Source organism: Papaver somniferum, chromosome 10, assembly GCF_003573695.1.
Source record: "Papaver somniferum cultivar HN1 chromosome 10, ASM357369v1, whole genome shotgun sequence".
NCBI lineage: Eukaryota > Viridiplantae > Streptophyta > Magnoliopsida > Ranunculales > Papaveraceae > Papaver > Papaver somniferum.
The window spans coordinates 139,767,237-139,778,695 of record NC_039367.1 but is presented as its reverse complement, the minus strand read 5'-3'; the positions used below and the strand labels follow the sequence as shown (position 1 = coordinate 139,778,695).

At 38.3% G+C, this 11,459-nt stretch overlaps 1 pseudogene; it reads right to left on the bottom strand.

The window, feature by feature from the left end:
• Positions 1–2,318: 2,318 nt before the first annotated feature.
• Positions 2,319–11,459, bottom strand: part of LOC113316327 — a 28,079-nt pseudogene continuing 18,938 nt past the window's right edge.

The following is an 11,459-nucleotide window of genomic DNA, read 5'->3' as shown; positions in this document are numbered from 1 at the left end:
AGCAAGATATATGTGGTCTATTCTTATGAAATAAAAGAGTGAAGCATTTGACAGATTCAAAGCTTTCAGAAATCTGATAGAAAAAGAGTTAAAAGAGGAGGTCAAAATGCTTAGAACTGATAGAAGAGGAGAGTTCATTTCCTTAGAGTTCAACAAGTTCTGTGAGTCAAATGGAATCAAAAGGCAACTCACAACACCATATACAACACAACAAAACGGAGTGGTGGAGAGGAGAAAAAAGACTCTAATGGAGATGACAAGAAGTTCTTTAAAGTCTATGCAGGTACCTAATTATCTATGGGGAGAAGCTGTACGACACTCCGAATACCTAATAAACAGGATACCTACGAAAGCTCTGAAAGACATGACTCCATATGAAATTTTGCGAAAGAGAAAACCAAACATAGATCATTTAAGAGTGTTTGGTTGCAAAGCATACGCAAAAGTTGATTCTGCAACTCTTAAGAAACTGGGTGATCGATCTCAGAATCTTGTGCATCTAGGAATTGAGCCTGGATCCAAAGCTTACAGATTATTCAATCCAACAACGAAATGCTGATGGAACTATTAACAAATATAAGGCAAGACTTGTAGTTAAGGGATACGTTCAAGAATCAGGCATAAACTTTGATGAAGTTTTCGCACCAGTTGCTAGACTAGAGACAATTCGTCTCTTAATAGCAGAAGCTGCATCAAACTCTTGGGAAATACATCATTTATACGTAAAGACGACATTCTTGCATGGCAAACTAAGTGAAGATGTATATGTTGAACAACCAGAAGGTTTCAAAGTAAAGGGACAAGAACATAGAGTTTACAAGTTGACAAAAGCTCTCTATGGTCTAAGACAAGCCCCTCGAGCCTGGAATACAAAGTTAGATCAAATCTTAAAGAGAATGAGATTCATAAAGTGTTCTAAAGAAACTTCTGTATACAGAAGAGAAGAAAAGGGAACGCTTCTTGTGATTGCAGTCTATGTAGATGATCTATTTTTGACTGGAAACTCCCTTAAGGTGATCAATGAGTTCAAGAGAGAAATGTCATCAAAGTTTGAGATGTCAGACCTCGGAAAACTCACTTATTACCTTGGCATAGAAGTCCATCAAGGAGTAGATGGGATTCAGATTAAACAAGAAGCTTATGCAAGGAGAATTCTGAAAGAAGCAGGACTCGAAACTTGTAATCCAACAAGAATTCCAATGGAATTTGGACTGAAAATTTCAAAAGCACAAGAGGAGCCTGATATTGATCCAACGAGTTATACAAGAAATGTTGGATGCCTAAGATACTTATTACACACAAGACCATATTTGGCTTTCTCTGTGGGCGTAGCAAGCCGTTATATGCAGAGTCTACGCAAGTCTCATGGTGATGTAATAAAGCAGATATTGAGATATCTAAGAGGAACAATCAGTTGTGGGTTGAAGTATGGTCGAGAAGGATCAAAAGGAATTGTTGGGTATAGTGACAGCAGTCATAATAATGACCAAGATGATGGAAAAGGTACAACTGGTCATATATTTTATCTAGGAGAAGCACCTATTACATGGTCTTCACAGAAGCAAGACACTGTTGCCCTCTCATCATGTGAAGCTGAGTTCATGGCTGCAACAGAAGCAGCTAAACAATCAATATGGCTTCAAGAATTATTGGGTGAAATCAAAGGAAGAGAACCTGAAAAAGTTCTCATCAAGATTTATAATAAGTCTGCAATTGCACTCACTAAAAATCCAGTGTTTCATGGGAAGACGAAACACATTCACAAAAAGTATCATTTCATACGAGAATGTATCGAGAAGGAGATCATTAACGTTGAACACATACCTGGAACTGAGCAGAAAGCAGATATATTGACAAAGGCATTATCTCGGATCAAGTTTGAAGAGATGAGGAAATTAATAGGAGTACAAGATTTTTCACAAGCACAATTGAAGCTTAAGGGGGAGAATGTTGAATTAACTTCAACATAGAAGTCACTAACAAGCTGGTTAGGACAAGATTAGGAAATTGATGTAATCCTAAGGGAATGAGAAGTCATCTAGTTCTAAGAAAATGAAAGACATGTAATAAGGTAATAGGACTAGGAAAAGGAATTCATAGTTCTATATATATATATGATCACCAAAGTTGTGGTTGATCATATGAGCAAGATTAGAGCTTGTGTTTAGTTTTGAGAGATTTTCTAAACATCAATAAAGAGAGTTGTCTTTATATAAGCTAAGTTTCATCTTGCAGTTGCCATTAAACCATCCATTCTCCACTGAAAGTTGATATTATGTCAATTTAACTGAATAACATTTACTCTTTGTTATAGGCCATTACAGTTCATCCTGTAATGTAACATTCAGTCTGAAAGAAGAAAGATCAGCAGTAAGAAAATGATGCTCAATTCTTGCAGCTTCATTCAATCTTGCTGGGACTTGAAAATTCCAGGAAAAATCATTGCCATTTGTAGTACACATCTCTGCGACAGAAAGATGTTTTGCTCTGGATAAAGCATACAAATTAGGATAACAAGTTATTATAGGTTGGTCATAAATCCAATTATCATCCTAAAATATGACAGAAACACCGTTATTCACTTTGAACTTAACATTCTTCAGAACAAAAGCCTTATACTTCATAATAGACTTCCACACACAGATCTCCCATAAGTAGTTTTTGGAATCTTAGGAATCCAAATAGTACCTTCAGTTCCATATTTTTCATGCACAATTTTCCTCCAGAATGCTTCTTCCTCAACTGCAAATTTTCAGGTCCATTTAGAAAGCAAAGCATTAATTGTTCATTTTTTTTAAACTTTTGATTCAAAAAAGAAAAGAACAATGCTTATCAATCTATTGCGTCAATTATGTGTGTGTATCAATCTATTGCCTCAGTTGTGTTAGCCACTAGGGGTTGGACCGTAGACTTTATCCTAAGTAAGGATCATTAAGGGGTTGCAGACTTTTAGTCCTATAAGCATGAAAACAATATGGACTCCTAGCATTTCGGAGGTAAACACGAGAGTCTGGACCAGATGATCGAAAGAAATTACAACTATGGCTGAGTTTAATTCACAACTCCTTGTTAATTAAACATAAGAAAAATCAGTAACTTAAATGATATTGATACAAATTATATTTAACTTCTAACTATGGGGTAAAATATTTTAACACAAAGCTCTAGCAAGAGAGTTGTTTTTTACATTTAGCGTTAACAAGTCAGAATCCTAATCCCTTGGACATCTAAGAAATTTCTCACGTAAATCCAAATTTATAATATATTTATTTCTTCAATATCCTCCCACATCTTATGTAGTTCTGATTCTTAGCATTGTAAATTGTCTAATTTGCTCCGCAAGATGCTAAATAATTTATGAATCTGTTTTTTTGTTCCTCTCCTTATTCCGGTCTATTTTTATAGCTTGTTCATTTCTGAAGTTCTAACAACATGAAATATTTATGTATCATGAGGTACAATAACTTATTGTGTGTGGTTTACAACAGAATTACTGTGAGTTGGATAAGGTCATGTTATTTGATTTTAAACCTAGTATGCGGAGTACCTCGTAATTTTGACGTGATCATTCCGGTGAATTGAGTGCCCTTTTAATACTTCTCTCAGGAATAACTTTAACTTTATAGCATTAATTCCTAAAAAGATTGGTGCGGAAGAGGTAAAGGACTTTCGTCCTATTAGCCTCATAGAAAGCGTCTACAAAATTATTTCCAAAATGTTAGTGGAGCGATTAAAGGTATATCTTTCTATATTAACCTCTCCTTCTCAATCTAGCTTTATTAAAGGGCGTCAAATTATAGATGGGGTTTTGATAGCAAATGAATGTGTGGATTTTAGAATTCGTCAAAAATTACCGAGGTTTATGTGTAAATTAGATTTTGGGAAGGCTATTGATAATGTGAATTGAAACTTCTTAAATGAAGTCTTATTTGAAATGGGATTTGGAGGCATTTGGTGAGCTTGGATAGGAATTGCTTATCTTATTCAAAATTCTCGGTTCCTGTGAATGGTACAACTCATGGGTTTTTTTGTAGTGAAAAGGGTATTCGTCATGGTGATCCTCTTTCTCCTTTTTATTTACCTTCGTTAGAGAGGTTTTGAGTCATATGTTGAGTAAGGCACAAGAAGTTGGTAAAATTTCGGATTCCTCGGTGAAGGACGGGGGAACTAAAGTTAACCATCTCCAATTTTCCAATGATACCATTCTTTTTTTTTTCTGACGCGAAGCGTGATCTCTACGTTATTTACTTCTTTGTTTAATTTTATACTCACGTCGGGCTTAAAAATCAACTTTGCTAAAAATTGCTTGTTTAGGATAGCTCTCGTTGAAGACATAGATGAATTTGCTAACATGTTGGGATGTAAAAGGTCAAATTTTCCAAGTATTTATCTCGGTCTTCCTTTGGGTGATAAAGTTGGTGGGTCACAAAAGTGGGAGAAAATTTTGGAATCATGTGCTCCGAGACTTTCCTCTTGGAACGGGAAAACGATATCAAGAGGAGGTAACTTGACTCTAATCAAAAGTATTTTGTCTAGTTTGCCCATTTATTATTTATCAATCTTTCTTGCACCGTGCTCATTACAAACAAGATAGTATGAAACTTTGTTTGGGATGATGATGATAATAAGAAAATAATTCATAATGTGGGGCGATCTATAATCATTAAATCTAAAAAAGGTGGTGGTCTTGGAATTCGGAAATCTAATTACATAAACTCGGCACTTCTCAAAAAGCGATAGTGGAGATTCAGAATGGAAAAAAAAATGCTTTTTGGAGAAAGATATATGATGGTAGAAAAATTTGGAGAATTATCAACCGGTTGGGAAAACTCTTCAACCGAAAGGGCCAAAGGGGTGTAGTTTGTGGCACACTATTTATAATGAGCTAGAGGATTTTAAAAAACATGTGAAATTCAATATCGGGGCGGGAAATGAAATTGGATTTTGGGAAGATCTTTGGATTGGAGATGTCGTCTTATGCAATAGATTTTCATTGGCATTTGAAGCTTAAAGAATAAAAGGGAAAGTGGTGGCTAGGCTATATGATATTTCGTATGACGGCATTAAATGGAACTTCATGTCCCGGAGTAAATATCCTCAAGTCATAATGGGGAGATTGCTTCCATAAACTCATTAGTTGAAGTGGTGAATATTCAAGAAGGGGTCGTAAACTGTAGATTGTGGATGGTGGATAGAAACAATACGGTTGATGCCTATACCGTTAAGTGTGAGTTTGACTCTCTTTGTGATCAAAAGATACTAGCTTCCCAAATGTGATTATTTGGAGTCGATATTATCCGTACAAAGTAAATTTTTTTCTATGGCTTCTATACCATGAAAAGTTGATGACGACGGACAAGCTTTCTAGAAGGGGCATGAATGTGGATAGGGCGTGCCGGTTTTGTGAAGAAGAAGATGAAACAAGTTCCCATTTAATTTATGATTGTTGGCGATCAAAGAGAATTTGAGATTATTTTATCGATGGATGCAACTTTAATTGGAATTACGATAGTAATATTTCCACAACTATAAAAACTTGGAGTCATGATTGGGGTGATGAAAGACTTGACCGTATATGGAACAATTTACCGGTTGCAATTTGGTGATGCATTTGGAAAGAAAGAAATTCTAAAATCTTCAATCACAAAAAGAGAAATTTGGAAAGTCTCATTCGAAATATTAAGAAAAAAATACGATTATTAGGGACGTGTGCCTCCTAAAAGACCGAACTTCTAAAGTAAGTCTAGTTTATCGCAGGTGAAAAGAGGACTCCACGGATTGGTAACATTACAATTGTGGCCAGTTCTTCTATTTTTCAATAACAACATAGTACTTGATGTTTGACATGTAGAATTGGCCTTAAAATCTCAACCTTCAGTTCTTCAGTAATTAAGCTAATTTTATCTCCCTATAACAATGTTGAATTTGAATTCTTGTCTGGTCAACTACACAAAGAAGATATCACTAATTTTCTCTGTCAAAGATGATCAGATGTCAACATCGGTTGTATCATTGAAATTCAATCCCCACAGTCGCACACCCCCATTTCAGGTTCCAAATCAAAAAATTTCCCAGATTTTCATTCAAACGAGCACTAAAAACCACACTAATACAAAAACTAATTTGCAGTATTTGACATTGCTAATTTCAGAAGCAAAATCAATAACAGAAGACAAAGCTCTTATTTAACAACAAAATCATATAATTCTATCTACAAAATTCATTGAAGCAAAAGAACACCGACAACAAATTTTTGTTTGTTTCAAGACACCGTTGTTTATAACACAACGGGGCCTTCGCCAATCTTAATACTCCTTAGTATAGTTGCTCCAGCACCAATCAACAACCCATCACCAATCAACACCCCATCACCAATCTTTGGGTGCCTCACCACCCGAATTCCCCTTCCCACTCTAACTACTGGAAATCCAGTAGCACACCCAAATAGGAAACAAACAAGATTTAAGACATAACAAATATTTTGGACAAGAATTTTTTTATTGATGAACCACTCAAGGAAGTGAAAATACAAGTTTTGGATACAATGAAACCCTAATCTCGCACTCTAAGCAAGACTATTCTTACCCCAAAAATCTCGGCCCCCCTTACATTGTCAAAGGGTCTCAATTTATAGACCATCCAATCCTAATGGAGTAAAACTCATTTTACTTCGTCTAAGGTCACCGTGTTCTCGTGGGTAAGCTTTTTACTTCGTCCAGACCATTTTCCATAAAATTTCTCCCCTTCTTTCGCTGCACTTTGGGAACTTGTCGGGACAACTGTCTCTTTTCTTGTTCAATAAGACTTCACAGGTTATCTTTCCAGCCAAGTAACCTTACTTCGCCTACCTGATTTCGTGATCGGTATCTTGTTGGGGACTCCAATTGATCCCTTGTGTTTTAGATTATTTATGCGAGTTACTTCGTTTCGGGATGCCTCCTTGCGTACAGGTTTTCTTACTTCGTGACATTAATCAGTGACGAGGTGATTCTGACTTTTGATTTGACAAGTCACTGATTGGGATCTTGGGGAACGATGCAAGATCTTTGAGTGAGATTCTTCAGACCTAACTCGTGCCTTCCTGTGCGACCACGTGGCGAGCCTATTTTGTGTACCTACATTTTGCCTTTTCTTATTCTGTTCGAGTCACATAAGGACGGAATAAGAACAGCTCGAAATTCCTTGGCTGCCACGTTCTCTTGGTAACCGGCTGCTACCGGTCAGGATTCCTCGAACGTGTCGACAACCTGTTTTGCCGGTTATCTACTTTATACTATAAATATCATGTTTTAACCTGGTTTTGGGTTTCTTCTTCCTTTTCTTCTTTGCTTCGAACTCACGTCTTTACTGCTCCTGCTTCTGCCATCCTTGTCATCCTTCTTTTCTTTCAATTTTTCTCGCATTTCTTTTGTCTCCATGGCCCCAAAGAAATCTTTATCACCTACCCCACTCAAAACCGTCGAGGAATTCCAAGCAGATTTTCAGAACATAGGTTTAACGCGTCGATTCTTCTGTAAGTCCTCCTATCTTTGCAACTCAAGACATGGAGTTGAATTATAGGTGGATTCAGTTCGATGTTTGGTCTGCAGACAAGATGATTGTCACTTTTGGTCGGTTAAGAGCCGGGTTATGTTTTCCCCTCTACAACCCCTCTAACCCTGTATTCCTTGAGATTCTGAACATGCTTCAGTGTGGGGATTTCTTGCTTTCGGGAAATGCGATTCGCATCTCCAATGAGTTTATGATTCTCTAAAAGAATGGCACTTCGAAAGTTCTGTTAGTGGCTGAGGAGTACGATTATTATGACTATAATGTGGACTCTTTCGTGGATAATTATTCCGCTAGGTTTACAAGCACGAGAAAGTATCAGGAGTGGGGTATTGAGCTCATCCGGAACACCATCTCTGCCCCGTCCAAGGCTCTACTTTTAGATGTGGATCCTCTCAAACCGGGGCGATATGACCGACTTTGCTCTTCTTGTGATAAAGACTGGACGATGTTTCCTCTGGTGGTAGGGGGCCCCTTAGTCTGGGGTGTTGATGAGAAATGGATTCCTCGCAAGGGTCCTCTTCCCGAACATTTTTATCTCGCCGGCTGTGATCCCTGAAAGCTTCGACGGTCCGTGCCAACTGAGGTATTGTTTTGTCTCTTAGACCTTTATCTTGCTTTGGGATTTGTTCGTTCTCATATCCCCTTTCCCTTTTATTCAGTACGAGATGCATGCTGCTGGTCTTATAAAGGATCACAAGGAAAGGGGTCTTACTGTTGAATCTCCTGCTCCCAAATAGGTATCCACTTAGCACGTTACCTTCTTTTCTGTGGTGTAACCTTAGATTCTAACCATTTACTTTTCTTAGGATGATATTCCCCTTGTTAAGCATACTGCTTATGAGCCAACTAAGGGACGAAAAAGACCTGATCATCACACTCCGTATTCCCCTTTAAACCAGGTATCTTTAATTCGCTGAAAATTGCCACTTCATGTGCTACAATCCTGTCATCCCCTAATAGTTTTGAACTTGTTATTTCGCAGACTGGTACCTCCCATGCCCCTTATTCTGGCGAGCCTAAAAGGAAACGTAGGACCTTGGACTTGGCTGGTTTGACCGCAGTTAGGAGTTCTGTCGTTCCTCCAACTCATCATGCTCCTCCTAAGCATCAGTCGCTCTCATAAGACTGATTCTCCCAAAATTGTTGATCCTTCCGTTCATCCTGCTTTGGTCGTGCATCCCGAGGAATCCTCTGAGAAACCTTCCCCTTGTAAAAGGGGAAAGCAAAAGGTTTCATCTGTGGTGTCTAATCCTATTTATGATCCCGCCATGAAGTTTCTGCAAGACATTTATCACAAGGCTCGCGAAGATCCCGCCACAAAATCTCGTGCCCTTGAATCTCTGGTGACTTTTAGTGCTGATGACTTTCTCTCTCAAGATTCATCCGTTGTGCTGAACGCCTCCATGAATTTGACTCTCCAACAACATTCCGCTTTACTGAACCTGGTGAGCCTTTTAAACTTCTTCAACTGCATCTTCGTAGCATTCCGAGACCCGTTTCTAAATTCTGATTTGTGGGTTCCCAGGAAGTTAATCGTCACATGGCCAGCTTAGTGGAGATTAGGATTGTTCGCAAGAAAATAAGGAAGGATGATGCTCAAATCAAGGCCTTGACGAATGAGCTTAATGAAGAGAAAGAATACTCCAGCAAGCAAGAAAAGAAGATGGAGAATCTTCGGAGTAAGTTCTTCCCCTTATAGATCCATTTCCTTCCTTTCTCTTTATGTCTGTTATTTTCTTATTTCGTATTTCGTCAAGCTCGACGCATGAAACGTCAAATGGATGCTTCTGAAGCGTCTGCCTCTCTTGAAGAAATTCGTGCTGAAAACCTGAACCTCTCGACTCATAATGATAGCTATGTGACTGAGAATGAGATTTTTAATGAGAAGGTCGAAACTCTTTTCTCGCGAGTGGACCGCCTGTCTATCGATTGCTCTCGCAATGAGGAATTAAATCATCATCTTCATGACGAGAACAAACACCTCAGGTTAGAGCTCCAGCGAGTCAATAATTCTCTCACCACTTCAAGGAATCTTCACTCTTCGTCATTATTTTGATTAAGAAATTAGGAGGATAAGGAACGTACAATCAACAGGAAGAATCAAGTTGTGTTTAATCTTCGTAAACCTCGCAGCGTTGTTACTGGTTTGAACGAGGAGATCGATTTTTTGACGAAAAAGGTGGAGTGTCTCCAAGCTCATCTAGAGGTCCCCTCGCGCCCAAAATCCGTTAAACCTTCTTCTCAAGTCAAGTCTATTGATCTTCGTGAGAAAAAGGGTACCCTCATCATTCATCCCAACAAAAATACTTTGAAGTCTGGTCATGGCAAAGGCTGGGACGATTCGTATCAAGAGTTATGCGTTCAGCTCCGAGAGTCGAAACTAGAAGTATCCAGGCTAGATAATTTGTACTCTGATATCCAAGAGACTTTGAACATTACTATCTTACAAATGGAAGGTAGTTTTAGGTGCTGCGTATAGTTGGTCAAATCAAATTTCAGGTTTCTGATAGAATTTCATTTTGTTTGCAGAATCCGAGGAGTGCTACAAGAATCAAGTCCTTCGCCTTTCCCATGAAAGGATGAATCTCGCAACGAGGCTTCTCGCCTCAGAGACGATATTAAGGATTTGAATGCTGATATCGACGATATGATGGAGGATTCTCCAAAAGTGGTGAAATTATCTCGTAAGAATACTCAGAACTACCTGGTATCTCTCTTCAACAGTTTCTGCGATGAGCATGGTATTCCTCCTCCTACTTTTCCTCTAGAAATTTTCTCTAACGACGAGCAGCCAGTTGATGACGGGATCTTCTCAGGAAAAGAAGAGAGATTTACTGAAGGTGAAGAGGAGCAAAAGGCCAAGGAGGCAAAGGTTGAAGAGGAAAATCCCAAAGATGCCTTTAATTCTACAAGTTTTCCGGGACAACCCTCAAATCCTAATGCAGATATTGGTGCTGATCTTGGCGGGGTTGGTGGTGAGGTCCCTGAGATAACTATCATTGATGGCATTCCTCTTCAGCAACAATCTTAGCTTATCTTCTTCCATATTTTAAGTTTCAACCCTAGTTATTTTGGAAACAATTTTGTTGTCTGGGCGCTCCCAAGCTTGGGGGGCAAAAAATCTTGAATCCTTTTATTTTTATATATTTCTGGTTGTTTTTTAAGTAATATACTTTCGTTGAGCATCAATATTGCGATTTTCCAACAGAGTATCGCACCTCCCCTAACCCTTTCGTCAAGTATATACTTGCCGAGGAAATACTCAAAAGAATAACAAAACTTAAAGTATATACTTGCCTCTTATTCTTTTGTGCATTTCTGAGGCATGAAATGGATTAGTTGATATTTCGTTTTCTCGATTTTGGCGAAGTAATTCATGTTTTATTTCGCATAAGCTTTGAACCCTGCAACTTGCCCCATTGTGTATTCTTATTTTAAGTTCTCGCATGTGCCTTTCGTGTTGTCCTTCCCTTTTGCTGCTCAAATCTTTCTCCACTGTCTTATTTTGCCTGCCCTTGATTTTTCAAAAATATTTCATGATGATCTCGTTTCTGATTGTTTTTAGTGTTACTCTGGGTTATAGCTGGTAGCGGTTTGAATTCTGCTTCTTACTAATGTGTTACTTCTCGAGGTCTTATTGCGCCTCCTAATTAAGGTCTTATTGTGCCTCATCCTTTTTGAAGGATCTTCATTCGATGAAGTATCAAGCGCTTATTATTCTTTCAAATAATAATCCATCAACCTCGTCTTAACATTCGTTTTGAACCCCATATCACGACAATGTGACATGCCTAGCTATTCCCATGAATGTTAGACCCATGACATTGCCGTCTTTTTTGGTCACACAGCTCCCTAATCTGGAGGGTGCCATCCCTTTATATTCCCCCCGATTGCCCCTTCAAGGAGGT